The sequence below is a fragment of the Heterodontus francisci genome, chromosome 13, assembly GCF_036365525.1.
Source record: "Heterodontus francisci isolate sHetFra1 chromosome 13, sHetFra1.hap1, whole genome shotgun sequence".
Taxonomy (NCBI): Eukaryota; Metazoa; Chordata; class Chondrichthyes; order Heterodontiformes; family Heterodontidae; genus Heterodontus; species Heterodontus francisci.
Genome location: NC_090383.1, coordinates 26,441,409 through 26,463,777, shown reverse-complemented (window position 1 = coordinate 26,463,777; position 22,369 = coordinate 26,441,409). Strand labels below are relative to the sequence as shown.

The window sequence follows — 22,369 nt, the reverse complement described above, 5'->3', positions numbered from 1 at the left end:
TCAGTTAGTATGGTGCAATTTGTTTGGATGATTTGGCTGTCATCGTTGAATAGCTGCCAGTGTGTGCAAGCTGTGGGTGTGAGGCAGCAATGCTAAGTATGTTAAAGTGAGGTGAAGCTATGAATATGAGATAAGACTCTTGGTTGATAGAGATTATTGGTCAGTGTGGAATAGGGGTGTAGTGCACGGGGCAATGAGTGATAGGGGTGTAGTGCACTGAGCAGTGTAGGATAGGGATGTGCTGCATTGAGCAGTGAGCGATAGGGATGTGGTGCATTGAGCAGTGAGCGATAGGGATGTGGTGCAATGAGCAGTGAGTGATAGGGATGTGGTGCATTGAGCAGTGTGGGATAGGGATGTGGTGCATTGAGCAGTGAGTGATAGGCGTGTGGTGCATTGAGCAATGAGTGATAGGGATGTGGTGCATTGAGCAGTGAGTGATAGGGGTGTGGTGCATTGAGCAGTGTGGGATAGTGGTGTGGTGCATTGAGCAGGGAGCGATAGGGATGTGGTGCATTGAGCAGGGAGCGATAGGGATGTGGTGCATTGAGCAGTGAGTGGTAGGTATGTGGTGCATTGAGCAGTGAGCGATAGGGGTGTGGTGCAATGAGCAGTGAGTGATAGGGATGTGGTGCATTGAGCAGTGTGGGATAGGGGTGTGGTGCATTGAGCAGTGAGTGATAGGGATGTGGTGCATTGAGCAGTGAGTGATAGGGGTGTGGTGCATTGAGCAGTGAGTGATAGGCGTGTGGTGCAATGAGCAGTGAGTGATAGGGATGTGGTGCATTGAGCAGTGAGTGATAGGCGTGTGGTGCAATGAGCAGTGAGTGATAGGGATGTGGTGCATTGAGCAGTGTGGGATAGGGGTGTGGTGCATTGAGCAGTGAGTGATAGGGATGTGGTGCATTGAGCAGTGAGTGATAGGGGTGTGGTGCATTGAGCAGTGTGGGATAGTGGTGTGGTGCATTGAGCAGTGAGCGATAGGGATGTGGTGCATTGAGCAGTGAGTGATAGGGGTGTGGTGCATTGAGCAGTGTGGGATAGTGGTGTGGTGCATTGAGCAGTGAGTGATAGGGATGTGGTGCATTGAGCAGGGAGCGATAGGGGTGTGGTGCATTGAGCAGTGAGTGATAGGGATGTGGTGCATTGAGCAGTGAGTGATAGGGGTGTGGTGCATTGAGCAGTGTGGGATAGTGGTGTGGTGCATTGAGCAGTGAGTGATAGGCGTGTGGTGCATTGAGCAGTGAGTGATAGGGGTGTGGTGCATTGAGCAGTGAGTGATAGGCGTGTGGTGCATTGAGCAGTGAGTGATAGGGGTGTGGTGCATTGAGCAGTGAGTGATAGGGGTGTGGTGCATTGAGCAGTGAGTGATAGGCGTGTGGTGCATGGAGCAGTGAGTGATAGGGGTGTGGTGCATTGAGCAGGGAGCGATAGTGGTGTGGTGCATTGAGCAGTGAGTGATAGGCATGTGGTGCATTGAGCAGTGAGTGATAGGGATGTGGTGCATTGAGCAGTGAGTGATAGGCGTGTGGTGCATCGAGCAGTGAGTGATAGGCGTGTGGTGCATTGAGCAGTGAATGATAGGGATGTGGTGCATTGAGCAGGGAGCGATAGGCGTGTGGTGCATTGAGCAGTGAGTGATAGGGATGTGGTGCATTGAGCAGTGAGTGATAGGCGTGTGGTGCATTGAGCAGTGAGTGATAGGGGTGTGGTGCATTGAGCAGTGAGTGATAGGGATGTGGTGCATTGAGCAGTGAGTGATAGGGATGTGGTGCATTGAGCAGTGAGTGATAGGGGTGTGGTGCATTGAGCAGTGAGTGATAGGGATGTGGTGCATTGAGCAGTGAGTGATAGGCGTGTGGTGCATTGAGCAGTGAGTGATAGGGGTGTGGTGCATTGAGCAGTGAGTGATAGGCGTGTGGTGCATTGAGCAGTGAGTGATAGGGATGTGGTGCATTGAGCAGGGAGCGATAGGCGTGTGGTGCATTGAGCAGTGAGTGATAGGGATGTGGTGCATTGAGCAGTGAGTGATAGGCATGTGGTGCATTGAGCAGTGAGTGATAGGGGTGTGGTGCATTGAGCAGGGAGCGATAGGGATGTGGTGCATTGAGCAGTGAGTGGTAGGGACTTGGTGCATTGAGCAGTGAGCGATAGACATGTGGTGCATTGAGCAGTGAGAGATAGGGATGTGGTGCATTGAGCAGGGAGCGATAGGGGTGTGGTGCATTGAGCAGTGAGTGGTAGGGACGGTGCATTGAGCAGTGAGCGATAGAGATGTGGTGCATTGAGCAGTGAGAGATAGGGATGTGGTGCATTGAGCAGTGAGTGGTAGGGACTTGGTGCATTGAGCAGTGAGTGATGGGGGCTTGGGGCATTAAGCAGTGAGTGGTAGAGGCTTGGTGAATTGAGCAGTGAGTGGTAGGGGCTTGGTGCATTGAGCAGTGAGTGGTGGGAGCTTGGTGCCTTGAGCAGTGAGTGGTAGGGGCTTGGTGCATTGAGCAGTGAGTGGTGGGGGCTTGGTGCATTAAGCAGTGAGTGATAGGGGATTGGTGCATTGATCAGTGAGTGGTAGGGGCTTGGTGCATTGAGCAGTGAGTGGTAGGGGCTTGGTGCATTGAGCAGTGAGTGATAGGGGCTTGGTGCATTAAGCAGTGAGTGGTAGGGGCTTGGTGCATTGATCAGTGAATGATGGGGGTTTGGTGCATTAAGGAGTGAGTGGTAGGGGCTTGGTGCATTGATCAGTGAGTGATGGGGGCTTGGTACATTGAGCAGTGAGTGGTAGGGTCTTGGTGCATTGAGCAGTGAGTGGTAGGGGCTTGATGCATTGAGCAGTGAGTGGTGGGGGCTTGGTGCATTGAGCAGTGAATGGTAGGGGCTTGGTGTATTAAGAAGTGAGTGGTGGGGCCTTGGTGCATTGAGCAGTGAGTGGTAGGGGCTTGGTGCATTGAGCAGTGAGTGGTAGGGGCTTGGTGCATTGAGCAGTGAGTGATAGGGGCTTGGTGCATTGAGCAGTGAGCGGTCGGGGCTTGGTGCATTGAGCAGTGAGTGGTAGGGGCTTGGTGCATTGAGCAGTGAGCGGTAGGGGCTTGGTGCATTGAGCAGCGAGTGGTAGGGGCTTGGTGCATTAAGCAGTGAGTGATTGTGGTGTGATGTATTGAGAAGTAAGTGGTAGGGGCTTGGTGCATTGAGCAGTGAGTGGTGGGGGCTTGGTGCATTAAGCAGTGAGTGGTAGGGGCTTGGTGCATTGAGCAGTGAGTGGTGGGGGCTTGGTGCATTAAGCAGTGAGTGGTAGGGGCTTGGTGCATTGAGCAGTGAGTGGTAGGGGCTTGGTGCATTGAGCAGTGAATGTTAGGGGCTTGGTGCATTAAGCAGTGAGTGGTAGGGGCTTGGTGCATTGAGCAGTGAGTGATTGTGGTGTGACGTATTGAGAAGTGAGTGGTAGGGGCATGGTGCATTGAGGAGTGTGGAGATAGGGGTGTGATGCATTGAGCAGTGAGTGATAGGACTTGATGCATTGAACAGTGTGGGAGGCAAGTGGTGCAGTTGGTGGGATATGGCATTGAAGAAGAATTCACTGACCTCGATAATTTCTGAGACCATTGAACTTCTTGCAACACTGCATCCAGGTCCTCAGGGCTAGACACGTGGCATAAACCACCAAGGTTATCTGCTCCCATTGCCTCCACACAGTTTTTCTGGAGGGCCTCTTGGCCCCCTGTGGATAAAGGACCTCCTTACTCTGAGCCCACCTTGTCCACCAAGGCAGCCAGTGCTGTGTCGAGGAACTTTCGAGCATGCTCTCTACCCTGTTACACCGTAATTCAATGTTCTTCTTGCTCACCCTCACTTCCAGAGCTGCACCAGCCAGAATGCACCTTCCCTTTAAGAGATGCAGGCTGACTTTAAGTAGTGTTAGCATCGCACTAACCTGGATAACACAGTTGGGGCATATAGCTCCTCATGTCATTGCAATACCTGCACCGTTTTTTGGGCCCTGTTCAATTATGCAGCCAAAAGGTGCAAAGTACCAAGGTTCATTTCTAGAGGAGTGGAATATAAAAGCAATAATGTTAAATGTATATAGAACCATGGTTAGACCACACTGTGTGCAGTTCTGGCCTCCATATTACAGAAGGGATATTGAAGTACTAGAGATAGTGCAGGAAAAGATTTGAAAGAATGTTACCAGAATTGACAGGATGCAACGAGCAGGAAAGATTGAGCAGGCAGGGACTCTTTTCTCTGGAACAAGGAAGATTAGGAGTGAACCTGTTAGGAGCCTTCAAATTATGAAGGGGTTTGATTGGGTGGATCTGGCGAAACTGTTTCCACTTGTGGGTGAGTCCAGAATAAGGGGGCATAATGATAAGATAATGACTAACAGGTTAAATAGAGTTTAGGAGGAATTTCTTTATACAGAGTGTGGTGAGAATGTGGAACTTGCTGCCACATGGAGTGGTTGAAGCAGATAGTATTGATGAATTTATGGAGAGACTCGACGTATACATGAGGGAGAAGGGAATAGAGGGATACGAGGGCAGGGAGGGAAGAGATAATTAGAATGGAAGGAGACTTGTACGGAGTATAACCACCACATGGACTACTTGACCTGCTTCTGTGCTATAACCCTATGCCGTACCCAGCATGACTCCCTCTTAGAAAAGCCAACATTCTCTGAATGGCCCATCAAGGCACTCAGCACTGCCTCGTTATAAGCACCAACCCTAACTGCCCAATCCTGTTCTCTTGCCACTGGGAGCTAATCTCGCCAATCTCTTTCCTGTCCAACACACCACTCCCTCTGCTGACCCTCTGGATTCTGCCAGTGGATCAGCTCTCACCGCCCCTTTAGGCATCTCCCTCCAGAATGGCCACTCACTTGTGGATGATTGCATCGACGTTAAGGCCTTAATGGAAACATTGCTGAGGGGTGATGACATCTTCCCCTAAATGAAACCTTCCTGCCTGGATATACCTTCCATCACTTTCCCCACCCAGACTGTTGTGATGGTGGTGTGGCTCTTATCACCAAATCACACCATGGTCGCCTTTGCCACTTGCTCCTTCTTTGAGCACCTCACTGTGTTCCACCCTCTCACCTCTCACTTAAAATCCTCGTTCTCTACCACCCACCCAAGTACAATAAAATTTTTCTCATTGAGATATATTCATTGCTTTCTTATCTCAGCCTCTGAATCATCTTTTCAACCTCAGTGATTTTAGCCTCCATTTCAATTAATCATGCTCACTGCCCTCTTAGCCTCCCTTCATCTTGTCCTCCATGTGAAATCTCCAACCCATATTCACAGACACCCGTTGACCTTGCCATCTTTTGTAATCTCACTACTCCCATCATATCGTATTTTTTTATTAGCTCGTGGGATGTGGGCGTCACTGGCTAGGCCAGCATTTATTGCCCATCCCTAATTGTCCTTGAGAAGGTGGTGGTAAGCTGACTTCTTGAACTGCTGCAGTCCATGTAGGGTAGGTACACCCACAGTGATGTTAGGAAGAGAGTTCCAGAATTTTGACCCAGCGACAGTGAAAGAACGGTGATATAGTTCCAAGTCAGGATGGTATGTGGTTTGGAGGGGAACCTGAAGGTGGTGGTGGGCTTATGCATCTGCTGCCCTTGTCCTTCTAGGTGGTAGAGTCTAAGGAGCCTTGGTGCGTTGCTGCAGTGCATCTTGTAGATGGTACACACTGCTGCCACTGTGCATCGGTGGTGGAGGGAGTGAATATTAGTGGATGGGGTGCCAATCAAGCTGGCTGCTTTGTCCTGGATGGTGTTGAGCTTCTTGAGTGTTGTTGGAACTGCACCCATCCAGGCAAGTGGAGAGTATTCCATTACTCTCCTGACTTGTGCCTTGTAGATGGTGGACAGGATTTGGGGAGTCAGGAGGTGAGTTACTCGCCACAGGATTCCTAGCCTTTGACCTGCTCTTGTCGTCAAGGTATTTATATGGCTACTCTAGTTCAGTTTCTGGTCAATGGTAACCTCCAGGATGTTGATATTGGGGGATTCAGTGGTCGTAATGCCATTGAATGCCAAGGGGAGATGGTTAGATTCTCTCTTGTTTAAGATGGTCATTGCCTGGCACTTGCTTTTATTTATTTATTTATTTTTATTTAGAGATACAGCATTGAAACAGGCCCTTCAGCCCACCAAGTCAGTGCTGACCAACAACCACCCATTTATACTGCTTTTGGATCAGCGATAGTGCGAGCGAGGTGGCAGCTGGAAAGGTGAGTTTCAGTTTAAAGTAACTAATCTTTTGTTTCGGCGGACACGGGGACTGCTGGGTAAGTAAACTTATATATTCGGGCAGTGGCTAAACCCGAAACACTACACGTGTAGTGTCTCCCGCCCATCCTCCTCCTCTAACCAAAAAAAAGGACTCTTGTGTGGAGGGTTTGGTAAGGTAAGGTTTTCCTTTTTCTTTAATCTCTGTTGTCAATTTAATGCGGAGGGGATGAAAGTTAGGGCAGTTGCATGCTCCTCTTGCAGGATGTGGGAAATGAGGGTCACCACTTGTGTCCCTGCTGACTTCACCTGTGAGAAGTGCACCCAACTCCAGCTCCTCGCAGACCGCGTTAGGGAACTGGAGCTGGAGCTGGATGAACTTCGGATCATTCAGGATGCTGAGGGGGTGATAGAGAGCAGTTATAGGGAAGTAGTGACACCTAAGTTACAGGATAAAGGTAGCTGGGTGACTGTCAGGGGAGGGAAAGGGAATAGGCGCACAGTGCAGGGATCCCCTGTGGCTGTTCCCCTCAATAATAAGTATACCGTTTTGGATACGGTTGGGGGGAACAACCTAACAGGGTAAAGCCACAGCGGCTAGGTCTCTGGCACTGAGCCTGGCTCAGTGGCTCAGAAGGGAAGGGGGAAGAATAGGAGAGTGATAGTGATAGGAGATTCAATGGTTAGAGGAACAGACAGGAGATTCTGTGGTCGCGAACGAGACTCCCAGATGGTATGTTGCCTCCCGGGTGCCAGGGTCAGGGATGTCTCGGATCGAGTCTACAGGATTCTTAAGGGGGAGGGGGAGCAGCCAGAGGTCGTGGTACAGATCGGTACCAATGACATAGCTAGGAAAAGGGATGAGGACCTGAAAAGCGAATATAGGGAGTTAGGTTGGAAGCTAAAAGGCAGGACGAGCAGAGTAGTAATCTCAGGATTGATACCGGTGCCACGTGCTAGTGAGGCTAGAAATAGGGAGCGAGTGCAGCTGAACACGTGGCTACAGAGCTGGTGTAGGAGGGAGGGCTTCAGATATGTGGATCATTGGGATACGTTCTGAGGAAGGTGGGACCTGTACAAGAGGGACGGGTTGCATCTGAACTGGAGGGGCACCAATATCCTGGGCGGGAGGTTTGCTAGAGCTCTTCGGGAGGGTTTAAACTAGTTTGGCAGGGGGATGGGGTAGCTGTTGAACAGGCAGATATCGAGTGCAGAGAGTCTGTGAGGAAGGTTAGACAATTGACACGACAAAGTTGCAGCCAGTATGATGGGTTGAAGTGTGTCTATTTTAACGCAAGAAGTGTCAGGAATAAGGGTGATGAACTTAGAGCATGGATCAGTACTTGGAGCTACGATGTCGTGGCCATTACGGAGACATGGATATCACAGGGGCAGGAATGGATGTTGGATGTTCCGGGGTTTAGATGTTTCAAAAGGAATAGGGAGGGAGGTAAAAGAGGTGGGGGAGTGGCATTGCTAATCAGGGATAGTATCACAGCTGCAGAAAGGGAGGTCGTCGAGGAGGGTTTGTCTACTGAGTCATTATGGGTGGAAGTCAGAAACAGGAAATGAGCAGTCACTTTGTTGGGAGTTTTCTATAGACCCCCCCCAATAGCAACAGAGACACGGAGGAACAGATTGGGAGGCAGATTTTGGAAAGGTGCAGAAGTAACAGGGTTGTTGTCATGGGTGACTTCAACTTCCCTAATATTAATTGGAACCTCCTTAGTGCAAATAGTTTGGATGGAGCAGTTTTTGTCAGGTGTGTCCAGGACGGTTTCCTGACTCAATATGTAGATAGGCCGACTAGAGGGGAGGCTATGTTGGACTTGGTGCTTGGCAACGAACCAGGCCAGGTGGCAGATCTCTCGGTGGAAGAGCATTTCGGTGATAGTGATCACAACTCCCTGACCTTTACTATAGTTATGGAGAGGGACAGGAGCAGATGGGATGGGAAAATATTTAATTGGGGGAGGGGGAATTACAATGCTATTAGGCAGGAACTGGGGAGCATAAACTGGGAACAGATGTTCTCAGGGAAATGCACGACAGAAATGTGGAGGTTGTTTAGGGAGCACTTGCTGCGACTGCTGGATAGGTTTGTCCCGATGAGGCAAGGAAGGGATGGTAGGGTGAAGGAACCTTGGATGACAAGAGATGTGGAACAGCTAGTCAAGAGGAAGAAGGAAGCTTACTTAAGGCTGAGGAAGCAAGGATCAGACAGGGCTCTAGAGGGTTACAAGGTAGCCAGGAAGGAACTGAAGAATGGACTTAGGAGAGCTAGAAGGGGACATGAAAAAGTCTTGGCGGGTAGGATTAAGGAAAATCCCAAGGCATTCTACACTTATGTGAGGAACAAGAGGATGGCCAGAGTGAGGGTAGGGCTGATCAGGGATAGTGGAGGGAACTTGTGCCTGGAGTCAGAGGAGGTAGGGGAGGTCCTAAATGAATACTTTGCTTCAGTATTCACTAGTGAGAGGGACCTGGTCGTTTATGAGGACAGCGTGGAACAGGCTGATATGCTCGAACAGGTTGCGGTTAAGAGGGAGGATGTGCTGGAAATTTTGAATGATATGAGGATAGATAAGTCCCTGGGGCCAGACGGGATATACCCAAGGATTTTACGGGAAGCGAGGGAAGAGATTGCTGCGCCTTTGGCAATGATCTTTGCGTCCTCACTGTCCACTGGAGTAGTACCGGATGATTGGAGGGTGGCAAATGTTGTTCCCTTGTTCAAGAAAGGGAATAGGGATAACCTTGGGAATTATAGACCAGTCTTACGTCGGTAGTGGGAAAATTATTGGAGAGGATTCTGAGAGACAGGATTTATGATTATTTGGAAAAGCATGGTTTGATTAGAGACAGTCAGCATGGCTTTGTGAGGGGCAGGTCATGCCTCACAAGCCTTATTGAATTCTTTGAAGATGTGACAAAACACATTGATGAAGGAAGAGCACTGGATGTGGTGTATATGGATTTTAGCAAGGCGTTTGATAAGGTTTCCCATGGTAGGCTCATTCAGAAAGTGAGGAGGCATGGGATCCAGGGGAAGTTGGCTGTCTGGATACAAAATTGGCTGGCCCATAGAAGACAGAGGGTGGTAGTAGATGGAAAGTATTCAGCATGGAGCTCGGTGACCAGTGGTGTTCCGCAGGGATCTGTTCTGGGACCTCTGCTCTTTGTGATTTTTATAAATGACTTGGATGAGGAAGTGGAAGGCTGGGTTAGCAAGTTTGCCGATGACACGAAGGTTGCTGGAGTTGTGGATAGTGTGGAAGGCTGTTGTAGGTTGCAACGGGACATTGACAGGATGCAGAGCTGGGCTGAGAAGTGGCAGATGGAGTTCAACCTGGAAAAGTGTGAAGTGATTCATTTTGGAAGGTCGAATTTGAATGCAGAATACAGGCTTAAAGACAGGATTCTTGATAGTGTGGAGGAACAGAGGGATCTTGGGGTCCATGTCCATAGATCGCTCAAAGTTGCCACCCAAGTTGATAGGGTTGTTAAGAAGGCGTATGGTGTGTTGGCTTTCATTAACAGGGGGATTGAGTTTAAGAGCCGCGAGGTTATGCTGCAGCTCTATAAGGCTCTGGTTCGACCACACTTGGAATATTGTGTTCAGTTCTGGTCGCCTCATTATAGGAAGGATGTGGAAGCTTTGGAGAGGCTGCAGAGGAGATTTACCAGGATGCTGCCTGGATTGGAGGGCATGTCTTACGAAGAAAGATTGAGGGAGCTAGGGCTTTTCTCATTGGAGCGAAGAAGGATGAGAGGTGACTTGATAGAGGGGTACAAGATGATGAGAGGCATAGATAGAGTGGATAGCCAGAGACTTTTTCCTAGGGCGGAAACGGCTATCACCAGGGGGCATAATTTTAAGGTGATTGGAGGAAGGTTTCGGGGAGATGTCAGAGGTAGGTTCTTTACACAGAGAGTGGTGGGTGCGTGGAATGCGCTGCCAGCGGTGGTAGTAGAAGCAGATACATTAGGGACATTTAAGCGACTCTTAGATAGGTACATGGATGATAGTAGAATGAAGGGTATGTAGGTAGTTTGATCTTAGAGTAGGTTAAAGGTTCAGCACAACACCGTGGGCCAAAGGGCCTGTACTGCGCTGTACTGTTCTATGTTCTTTACTAATCCTATATTAATCCCATATGCCCTACCACATCCCCATCATTTTGCTACCACCGAGCTACACTGGGGGCAATTTACAATGGCCAATTTACCTATCAACCTGCAAGTCTTTGGCTGTGGGAGGAAACCGGAGCACCCGGCGGAAACCCACGCGGTCACAGGGAGAACTTGCAAGCTCCACACAAGCAGTACCCAGAACTGAACCTGGGTCACTGGACCTGTGAGGCTGCGGTGCTAACCACTACACCACTGTGCCGCCCACCACTTGTGTGGCACAAATGTTACTTGCCACTTATCAGCCCAAACCTGGATATAGTCCAGGTCGTGCTGCATTTCTACATGGACTGCTTCAGTATCTGAGGAGTTGCGAATGGTGCTGAACATTGTGCAATCATCAGCAATCATATCCACTTCTGACCTTATGATTGAAGGAAGGTCATTAATGAAACAGCTGAAGATAGTTGGGCCTAGGACAATTACAATTACAATCAATTACAGATAACGCCATCCAGTTCCTTGTGTCACTCTCCACCTACATCCCCCTTCCCCCTCCCAACCCTACTTCATTCTGAGACTGCCCCTGGAAAAAACTCTCTCCCGATTCACTTACAACTCCACTTTCAAAATCCTAACTGCCTAGCTTTTGTTCCTCCGTTCACTGCAACATTTCTGCACCTACAGATTTGCTCAACTGCACCATCATCTCCACCTTTGATGCCATAGATCCCATTAAAAACATTACTCTCACACCCTGCCCGTTCATCCTGGTACAACCGTCATTTCTGCTCCCTTAAGTCCGAGATGCATACATGAACCGATATGGCGGACAACTGGTTTAGCCATTCAACGGCAAATCTGGCTGGACCACATAAATCATTATCGGGTCCTCCTCCTGTCTGCTAGAACTACTCACTATTCCAGGATTTTGGAAAAATAGCCCCTGGCTTCTTTCATACTGCAAATGGCCTTCTTAAACCTCTGTTTACAGCCTTTGACACGATTGATCATAGCATCCTCCTCCAACGCCTCTTCCCCATCATCCAGCAGGGTGGGACTGCACTCACCTGGTTCCTCTCTGACTTATCTTATCATAGCCAGAGAATCACCTGCAATGGTTTCTCTTCCCGCTCTCAAACTGATACCTCCACTGTTCTCCCCATGGATCTTCCCCCCTTTTATTTCTCATCGACATGCTGCCCCTCAGCAACATCATCCAAAAACATAGTGTCAATTTCCATACGTACACTAACAACGCCCAGCTTTAATTCATCACCACCTCTCTTGACTCGTCCACTGTCTCTAATTTGTCAGAGTGCTTGCCCAACATCCAGTACTGGATGAGGACAAATTTCCTCCAATTATGTATTAGGAAGACCGAAGCATTTGCTTTTGGTCCCCGTTAAAATTCCGTTCCCTCACCACCAAATCCATCCCTCTCCCTGACGGACTGTTTGAGGCTGAACCAGACTGTTCGCAACTTGGTGCTGTATTTGACCTGAGAAGAGTTATCTTCTTCTTCTTTGGCCTCCTTGTCTCGAGAGACAATGGGTAAGCACCTGGAGGTGGTCAGTGGTTTGTGGAGCAGCGCCTTAAGTGGCTATAAAGGCCAATTCTAGAGTGACAGGCTCTTCCACAGGTGCTGCAGATAAAATTGGTTGTCGGGGCTGTTACACAGTTGGCTCTCCCCTTGTGCTTCTGTCTTTTTTTCTGCCAACTGCTAAGTCTCTTTGACTCGCCACACTTTAGCCCCGTCTTTATGGCTGCCCGCCAGCTCTGGCGATCACTGGCAACTGACTTGCACAACTTGTGATCAATGTCACAGGATTTCATGTCGCGTTTGCAGACGTCTTTAAAGCGGAGACATGGACGGCTGGTGGATCTGATACCAGTGACGAGCTCACTGTACAATGTGTCCTTGGGGATCCTACCATCTTCCATGCGGCTCACATGGCCAAGCCATCTCAAGTGCCGCTGGCTAAGTAGGGTGTATATGCTGGGGTTGTTGGCCGCCTGATGCCAAGGATTCTCCGGAGGCAGCGAAGATGGAATGAATTGAGACGTCAGTCTTGGCTGACATACGTTGTCCAGGCCTCGCTGCCATAGAGCAAGGTACTGAGGACACAGGCTTCATACACTTGGACTTCTGTGTTCCATGTCAGTGCGCCATTTTCCCACACTCTCTTGGCCAGTCTGGACATAGCAGTGGAAGCCTTTCCCATGCGCTTGTCGATTTCTGCATCGAGAGACAGGTTACTGGTGATAGTTGAGCCTAGGTAGGTGAACTCTTGAACCACTTCCAGAGCATGGTTGCCGATATTGATGGATGGAGCATTTCTGACGTCCTGTCCCATGATGTTCGTTTTCTTGAGGCTGATGGTTAGGCCAAATTCGTTGCAGGCAGCCGCAAACCTGTCAATGAGTCTCTGCAGACATTCTTCAGTGTGAGATGTTAATGCAGCATCGTCAGCAAAGAGGAGTTCCCTGATGAGGACTTTCCGTACTTTGGTCTTCGCTCTTAGATGGGCAAGGTTGAACAACCTGCCACCCAATCGTGCATGGAGGAAAATTCCTTCTTCTGAAGACTTGAACACATGTGAGAGCAGCAGGAAGAAGAAAATCCCAAAAAGTGTGGGTGCGAGAACACAGCCCTGTTTCACGCCACTCAGGATGGGAAAGGGGTCTGATGAGGTGCCGCTATGCTGAATTGTACCTTTCATATTGTCATGGAATGAGGTGATGACACTTCGTAGCTTTGGTGGCTATCCGATCTTTTCGAGTAGTCTGAAGAGACCATGTCTGCTGACGAGGTCAAAGGCTTTGGTGAGATCAATGAAAGCAACGTAGAGGGGCATCTGTTGTTCGCGGCATTTCTCCTGTAGCTGGCGAAGGGAGAACAGCATGTCAATGGTGGATCGCTCTGCTCGAAAGCCACACTGTGCCTCAGGGTAGACGCGCTCGGCCAGCTTCTGGAGCCTGTTTAAAGTGACTCGAGCAAAGACTTTCCCCACTATGCTGAGCAGGGAGATTCCACAGTAGTTGTTGCAGTCACCGCGGTCACCTTTGTTTTTATAGAGGGTGATGATATTGTCATCGTGCATGTCCTGTGGTACTGCTCCCTCGTCCCAGCACAGGCAAAGCAGTTTGTAGAGTGCTGAAGGTATAGCAGGCTTGGCACTCTTGATTATTTCAGGGGTAATGCCGTCCTTCCCAGGGGCTTTTCCACTGGCTAGAGAATCAATGGCATCACTGACTTCCGATTTTGTTGGCTGTACGTCCAGCTCATCCACGACTGGCGGAGACTGGGCTGCATTGAGGGAAGTCTCAGTGACAACATTTTCCCTGGAGTACAGTTCTAGGTAGTGCTCCACCCAACGGTCCATTTGCTTGCGTTGGTCAGTGATTGTGTCTCCTGATTTAGATTTGAGGGGGGCAATCTTCTTGATGGTTGGCCCAAAAGCTCTCTTAATGCCATCATACATTCCTCTGATGTTTCCGGTGTCAGAGGCCAGCTGAATATGACTGCATAGGTTTTGCCAGTAGTCATTTGTGCAGTGCCTGGCTGTTCTTTGTGCAGTGCTTCTGGCTGCTTTAAGTGCTACGGATATTAACTCGCTGGGGACTTTCTTGTAGTTCAACAGTGCAATGCACTTAGCAGCTATGACAGGTTCCAGCTCTTCAAAGTGAAATTGAAACCAGTCTGCATTCTGCTTCTCACGTTTGCCAAAGGTGGTCATTGCTGAGTCATAGATAGCATCTCTGATGTGGACCCACTTGGTCTCTGCATCCCCTGTAGGAGTGTTTTGAAGGGCTTTTTCAAGTGAATTTAGAAACTTATGTAACAGCTATGGATAAGAAATTCTGCTAGTGTTGATGCGCGGGCGGCCCTTCTGCTTGGAGTGATGCAGCTTCTTTGGTTTGAGTCTAACCTTGCTGCACACCAGGGAGTGGTCGGTGTCGCAGTCCGCACTGTGGAAGCTGCGTGTGATTTGAACACTGTTTAAAGAGGCTTACCTTGTGACAATGAGGTCTAGCTGGTGCCAACGACATGATCTTGGGTGCCTCCAGAAAACCTGATGACAGGGTTTAGCATGAAAGGATGAGTTGATGATGCAGAGGTTATGATAGGTACACAACTCAAGCAGTCTCTGCCCATTTTCATTCATCCTTCCAACGCCATAGCGCCCAAGGCAGGAGGGCCATGAGTCATGGTCAGCCCCAACCCTGGCATTAAAGTCCCCCAGCAGGAACAGATGTTCAGTATTGGGGATGCTACTAATGATATTATGGAGTTCCTCGTAGAACTGGTCTTTAGCTTCAGGTGGGGAGCAGAGTGTTGGAGCATAGATGCTGAGTAGGTGTACTGGACCAGAGGTGGTGAACAGTCGGATGGACAGTATACGTTCTGAGCCATTTGAAGGTGGGTCTATCATGCTGAGCAAAGAGTTTCTGATAGCGAAACCCACTCCATACTGTCTTGGTTCTTCAGTATCCCTACCCTGCCAGAAGAAGGTGTAGTCTTGCTCTCTTAGAGATCGCTCGCAGGGAGGCGTGTCTCCTGAAGTGCTGCAATGTCTACATTGAGTCTACTGAGCTCGTTGTTAATGATGACGGTCTCCCGTGAATCGTTGATTTGTGTAAGGTCTTCCGACAGGCCAGGACACATAGTTCTGACATTCCAGCTTGCAAAACGAAGGGCTGGTACCTTCTTTCCCTTTTTTGTCGTGCTGTTTGGTGCGGTGTTGCAGTCCACTTTTCGGGCAATGACCCTGAGCTCCAAGCACCCATTGAAGCAGGTAGACTGTGGCGGGACAGAACCTTACTGACCGGGGGCTGCCCGGTTTGAGGCGGGCGGTAGCTGTCCAGTGAGATGCGATGACCTCTCCCACCGACAAAGGCAACCCGTGGCGCCCAATCTCTGCGCTAATTGAGCTGGATTTATAACCCGTAACTGTTGCCTTCCGTGTTGTTTTGGTCGCTGTGAGGCGACTATGGAGTGACCTCTCCATGGTGCATGCCTGGGCGGATGTATGGAGGTTGTGAGTTGCCCAAGCGTCAACACCCCCCTCTCAACCTTCCTGGTGGGGTCCAAAGGAGTGCAGAGCACAACGCTTGGCACCGGTATGGCTGCAGGAACTGCCGGAAACATGCCAAAAGTGACACATGACCGCTTTCGGGGTTCCACTCCAGATTTTCTTTTAGGGTTTACTCCCTTCGACTTGGTGTCTCCCGAGACGGCCCACAAGGCAGTGAGGCTGTTAGGGCCCCTGCTCAAGGATAGGTGGATGCCAGTGGGAGGAGGTGGGGGGAAGGGGGTGCGGGGAGAGGAGGGGCTGCGAGGGGGAGGGGTGCAGTGGGGTGGAGGGAAGGGGGTGCGAGGGGGAGCTGGGAAGGGGGCTGCAGGGGAAGGGGGAGCGAGGGGAAGATGGTGTGAGGGGGGAGCTGGGAAGGGTGTGTGAGGGGTGGGGGGAAGGGAGTTCGAGGGGGGTGAGCTGTGAGGGGGGTGTGAGGGGGGAGCTGGGAAGGGAGTTCGAGGGGGGTGAGCTGTGAGGGGGGTGTGAGGGGGGAGCTGGGAAGGGGGAGTGGGGGGAAGGGGGTGGAGGAAGGGGGTGCAGGTAATAAAACATTTCATCAGCTCCCACCATTGTCCTCTAGTGATCTGAATGCTGGTGAGGTACCTTCATTAATTGGTTAGTAGTAATGCACTTAAGAAAGGACCTCATCAGGGTAATCAGGCTCTCGGTGAACCTGTTCGCTTCCATCTGCATTGTCTTTGTCAACACGTGGATCGCGACCCTGGTGGGCAGGGAGCAGAGAAGAGCATACAGAGTAGGATAAGGCAAAAAATGAAAGTTTATGACAGATACCAAGAGCTCAATACTGCAGAAAGCCTGGAGGTGTAGAGGAAGTGCCAGGGTGAAATTAAAAAGGAAAGCAAAGAGAGGGCATAATAAAATATTGGCAAATAAAATCAAGAAAATCCAAACATGTTTTATAAATACATAAAGAGCAAGAGGGTAACTAAGAAAAGAATAGGCCGCTTAGAGACCAAAAAGGTAACTTGTGTGTGGAGGTGCAAGACGTGGGCATGGTTCTTAATGATGTCACCTCCACGCAATCCAAATTTATGAACTATAAAATGAACTTATGAAGTAAACCCGAAATGGACACTTTTCTTGTAAACAAAAGGGAGTAAGAGGTCAGGTGACCATTTCCCTTCCTCCCAATACACATAGAACTACAAGAACCCTGAAGTAATTTTCATGTCCGAACAAGTCTTGGAGGAGTCATTAAAATACATATGACCTTTCTGAACACATCCCTGAAAAATGATTAAAATGCAAACGACCTTTTCTGTGGTGATGGCTGCTTCTCTCCAGCTTGTTGGGTTAACAATACCATTGCAAACTTCTTGACTCCAAACTTAAATTTGGATGGGTGTGGAAAGACCTACTTTATCAAGGTCAGATGAGGATGAATAACACCCGGACTCCATTGTCTAACAATGGTCCCACCATCAGAAACCATTTATGGCGACAATGAAAGGAGAAACTATGGTTACATGACAGAAACTAGGTTTTTGATAAGGAGCTTTAATAAATGTATATTCTGGACAGACATCTATAGATGTCATAGACATCTATGCCATTGAAGAGACAGAACCCTGCCTAAGATTACCAGCTTTGAACTACATGTAGGCAGTGACTGGAGTTTGGCCTTGAACGTCCTAACTGAGAAATCATACCTTTGGTTGGAATATAACAGGGACAGTCTGCAACAGTGTATCCATCTTCCTGAACTTCCCAAGTCTTTCTTCAGTGAACAAGGGAAAAGATTACAGGCCTGCACCGTTTTAAGTCTTCATTCCAGAGAAAAGTACGTTTAACAGAGGACTCTTTAAAAATCATCAGACCTAACACATGTTATCTTTATAATCTCTATCTCTTCTTGCGTGTGTGTGTAACTGTAGGAGTGTGAGAGTGGATGTTGTTGCATATATTTCGGGTGTTGTAAAATAAAGATCGATCTTTTAAACTTACGAGAAAACCTGTTATTTGTCTGTTCTTGACAATTAAAGCACTCAGGGGTTAAAAAAACACCTTTGTTTTTATAAAATACTGTCTTCAGTAAGACGATGGGAGGAAAAAGGGGAACCATCCCTATCATCTCTCATCTGTCCCTAACAATGAATACTTTGCATCTGTTTTTACAAAAGAGGAGGATGAAGCAGACATTGTAGTTAAGGAGGAGGAGTATGAAATATTGAATGGGATAAACATAGTAAGGGAGGAAATATTAAGGTGTTTAATATCTTTGAAAGTGGATAAATCACCAGGCCCAGATGAAATGTAGCCGAGGTAGCTAACAGAAGCAAAGGAAGACATAACGGAAGCTCTGACCATCATTTTCCAATCTTCTCTGGCTAAAGGTGTGGTGCTGAAGACTGGAGGACTGTTAACGTTGTTAAAAAAGGAAGGAAGTGGTAGCCCGAGTAATTTCAGGCCAATCAGCCTAATCTCAGTGGTGGGCAAATTATTGGAAACATTTTGAGAGACAAACCTAGATCATCATTTGGAAAGGCACAGATTAATCAAGGAGAGTCAGTATGGATTTGTTAAGGAAAGGTCATGTCAGACTAACTTGATTGAATTTTTTGAGGAAGTGACAAGGAGGGTCGATGAAGATGGTGCATTTGATGTAGTCTACATAGATTTTAGTAAAGCTTTTAACAAGGTTACATATGGCAGACCTGTCAGAAAATTCAAAGCTCATGGGATCCAAGGGAAAGTGGCAAGTTGGATGCAAAATTGGCTCAGTGGCAGGAAGATAAGGTTTATGGTCAACAGGTGTTTTCATGACTGGAAGGCTGTTTCCAGTGGGGTTCTGCAGGGCTCAGTACTACGTCCTTTGCTGTGTGTGGTATATATCCACGATAAATGCTTCAATGTAGGTGCATGGTTAAAATGATTACAGGTGATATGAAAATTGGTTGTGTTGTTGACAGTGAGGAAGAAAGTTATAGACTGCAGGGAGATTTCAATGAACTGGTCAGGTGGACAGAAAAGTGGCAATTGGAATTCAATTTGGAGAAGTGTGAGGTACGGTTCTCGTCACTGTATTGCAGGAAGGATGTGATCGCACAGAGGAGATTTGCCAAGAATGGAAAATTTTAGTTATGAGAAAAGATTGGATAGGCTGGGCTTGTTTTCTTTTGATTGAAAGGCTGAGGGGAAATTTAGGTGAGGTGTACAAAATTATGAGGGGCCTAGATAGAGTGGACAGGAAAGACCTATTTCCATTAGTGGAGAGATTAATACCCAGGGAGCATAGATTTAAAGTAAATGGTAGAAGGAGTAGAGTGGAGTTGGGGAGGAAATATTTTTCACTGAGAGGGTGGTGATGGTTTGGAACTCATTGACTGAAAGTGTGAGTAGAGGCAGAAACCATCACCTCATTTAAAAAATACTTGGATATGCATTTGAAGTGAGGTAACCTACAGGACTACAGACCAAGATTTGGAAAATGGGATTAAGCTGGATAACTCTTTTGTGGCTGGCACAAACACTGAATGGCCTCCTTCTGTTCTATACATTTTCTGTTTCTTTATCTGTGCCATCAGCACAGTGGCGCAGTGGTTAGCACCGCAGCCTCACAGCTCCAGCGACCCGGGTTCAATTCTGGGTACTGCCTGTGTGCAGTTTGCAAGTTCTCCCTGTGTCTGCGTGGGTTTCCTCCGGGTGCTCCGGTTTCCTCCCACATGCCAAAGACTTGCTGGTTGATAGGTAAATTGGCCATTATAAATTGCCCCTAGTATAGGTAGGTGGTAGGGAAATATAGGGACAGGTGGGGATGTGGTAGGAATATGGAATTAGTGTAGGATTAGTATAAATGGGTGGTTGATGGTCGGCACAGACTTGGTGGGCCGAAGGGCCTGTTTCAGTGCTGTATCTCTAAACTAAACTAAACCTAATTCCACCTCCATAATATCACCCAACTTCGCCCCTGCCTCAGCTTATCTGATGCTGAAACCCTCATCCATGCCTTTATTACCTCGAGACTTGACTATTGCAATTCAGTCCTGGCTGGCCTACCACATGCTACCTTCCATAAACTTGAGGTCATCCAAAACTCTGCTGCCCATGTCCTAACTCATACTAAGTCCTGTTCACCTATCAGCCCTGTGCTTGCTGACCTATGTTGGCTCCCGATCAAACAACATCTTGATTTAAAAAATTCTCAACCTTGTTTTCAAATCCTTCTGTGGCCTCACCCCTCCCTATCTCTGTAATCTTCCTCCAGCCCCACAACCCTCTGAGATATCTCCGCTCCTCCAGTTCTGGCCTCTTGGACATCCCAGATTTTAATTGCTCCACCATTGGTGGCTGTGCCTTCATTTGACTTGGCCCTAAGCTCTGGAATCCTCTCCCTAAACCTCTCTGCCTCTTCACCTTGCTTTCCTCCTTTCGGGAACCTTGGATAACGTGGGATATTGTGAGCCTAGTAAAAGAAAAAGGAAGTATTCGTAAGAGCTGGAAGGCTAGGAACAGACGAATCCCTTGAAGAATATAAAGACAGTAGAAAGGAACTTAAGCAAGGAGTCAGGAGGGCTAAAAGGGGTCATGAAAAGTCATTGGCAAACAGGATTAAGGATAATCCCAAGGCTTTTTATACATATATAAAGAGCAAGAGGGTAACTAGGGAAAGGGTTGGCCCGCTCAAGGACAGAGAAGGGAATCTATGTGTGGAGCCAGAGGAAATGGGCGAGGTACTAAATGAGTTCTTTGCATCAGTATTCACCAAAGAGAAGGACTTGGTGGATGATGAGCCTAGGGAAGGGAGTGTAGATAGTCTCAGTCATCTCATTATCAAAAAGGAGGAGGTGTTGGGTGTCTTGCAAAGCATTAAGGTAGATAAGTCCCCAGGGCCTGATGGGATCTACCCCAGAATACTGCGGGAGGCAAGGGAAGAAATTGCTGGGGCCTTGACAGAAATCTTTGCATCCTCATTGGCTACAGGTGAGGTCCAAGAGGACTGGAGAATAGCCAATGTTGTTCCTGTGTTTAAGAAGGGTAGCAAGGATAATCCAGGAAATTATAGGCCGGTGAGCGTTACATCAGTGGTAGGGAAATTATTAGAGAGGATTCTTCGGGACAGGATTTACTCCCATTTGGAAACAAACAAACTTATTAGTGAGAGGCAGCATGGTTTTGTGAAGAGGAGGTCGTGTCTCACTAATTTGATTGAGTTTTTTGAGGAAGTGACAAAGATGATTGATGAAGGATGGGCAGTAGATGTTGTCTATATGGACTTCAGTAAAGCCTTTGACTAGGTCCCTCATGGCAGACTGGTTCAAAAGGTGAAGTCACATGGGATCAGAGGTGAGCTGGCAAGATGGATACAGAACTGGCTCTGTCATAGGAGACAGAGGGTAACAGTGGAAGGGTGATTTTCTGAATGGAGGGCTGTGACTAGTAGTGTTCCGCAGGGATCAGTGCTGGGACCTTTGCTGTTTATATTATATATAAATGATTTGGAGGAAAATGTAGCTGGTCTGATTAGTAAGTTTGCGGACGACACAAAGGTTGGTGGAGTTGCGGATAGTGATGAGGATTGTCAGAGGATACAGCAGGATATAGATCGGTTGGAGACTTGGGCGGAGAAATGGCAGATGGAGTTTAATCCGGACAAATGTGGGGTAATGCATTTTGGAAGGTCTAATGCAGGTGGGAGGTATACAGTAAATGGCAGAACCCTTAGGAGTATTGACAGGCAGAGAGATCTGGGCATACAGGTCCACAGGTCACTGAAAGTGGCAACGCAGGTGGATAAGGTAGTCAAGAAGGCATACGGCATACTTGCCTTAATCGGTCAGGGCATAGAGTAGAAAAATTGGCAAGTCATGCTGCAGCTGTACAGAACTTTAGTTAGGCCACACTTAGAATATTGCATGCAATTCTGGTCGCCACACTACCAGAAGGACGTGGAGGCTTTGGAGAGGGTACAGAAGAGGTTTACCAGGATGTTGCCTGGTCTGGAGGGCATTAGCTATGAGGAGAGGTTGGAAAGACTCGGATTGTTTTCACTGGAACGATGGAGGTGGAGGGGTGACATGAGCAAGTGCCGCTTGATAGTTCTGTTGACGACACCTTCCATCACTTTGCTGATGATTGGGAGGAGACTGGTGGGGCAGTAATTCGCCGGATTGGATTTGTCCTGCTTTTTCTGGACAGGACATACCTGGGCAATTTTCCACATTGTCGGATATATGCCAGTGTTGTAGCTGTACCGGAACAGCTTAGCTAGGGGCACAGTTAGTTCTGGAGCACAAGTGATATCACAATATAAATGGTATTATTAATCCTGAGCTTGCTATCTCAGACATGGTATGCATAAGAGTACAGTTCACTTATAAAAAATGCCCCTTTGCATGAGCACTTTTACACTATAAACTAGCGGAGTTGATTTTCCTGCCCTCCATCACCACTGAGGAACACTGCTGGCCATCAGACCCTGACAAGTGTCCACCTGTATTTTCAGATTCATGTCATTGCCTTAGGCCTCATGTTCCCCTCACACAAGCCTGCCTCTTAACAGAGGCCTTCACCCATTAGCAGAAGAGGAAAAAGAGCTGCTACTGCAGGCTGGAGAGAGACCAGCAGCATCAATAACGACCTCTGGCTTTGCGGCCTACTGGTCGGCCCCTTGAGCCTGTTCCACCAAACAATTAGATCAAGGTTTATCCATAGCTTGACTTCATCTACCCATTCTGGTTTTGCAACCTTTAATACCTTTGTGTAACAAAAACCTATCAATCTCAATTTTGAAATTTTTAATAGACTTGCTTCAACAACTGTCGGGGGAGAGAGTTTCTGATTTCCACTACCCTTTGTGTGAAGAAGTGCTTCATGACATCACCCCTAAGCGGCCTGCCTCTAATTTTAAAATTGTTCTCCCCTTGCTCTGGACTCCCCACCAGAGGAAATAGGCTGG

At 48.2% G+C, this 22,369-nt stretch overlaps 1 long non-coding RNA gene across 1 annotated transcript in view; it reads left to right on the top strand.

The window, feature by feature from the left end:
• The window catches only part of LOC137376299 (uncharacterized), a 53,134-nt gene that overhangs the window by 10,531 nt on the left and 20,234 nt on the right, over positions 1-22,369 (top strand). Inside the window, exon 2 of the long non-coding RNA XR_010976165.1 lies at positions 6,134-6,246. This is a non-coding gene — a long non-coding RNA (uncharacterized lncRNA). The remainder of the gene's footprint in view (positions 1-6,133; positions 6,247-22,369) is intronic.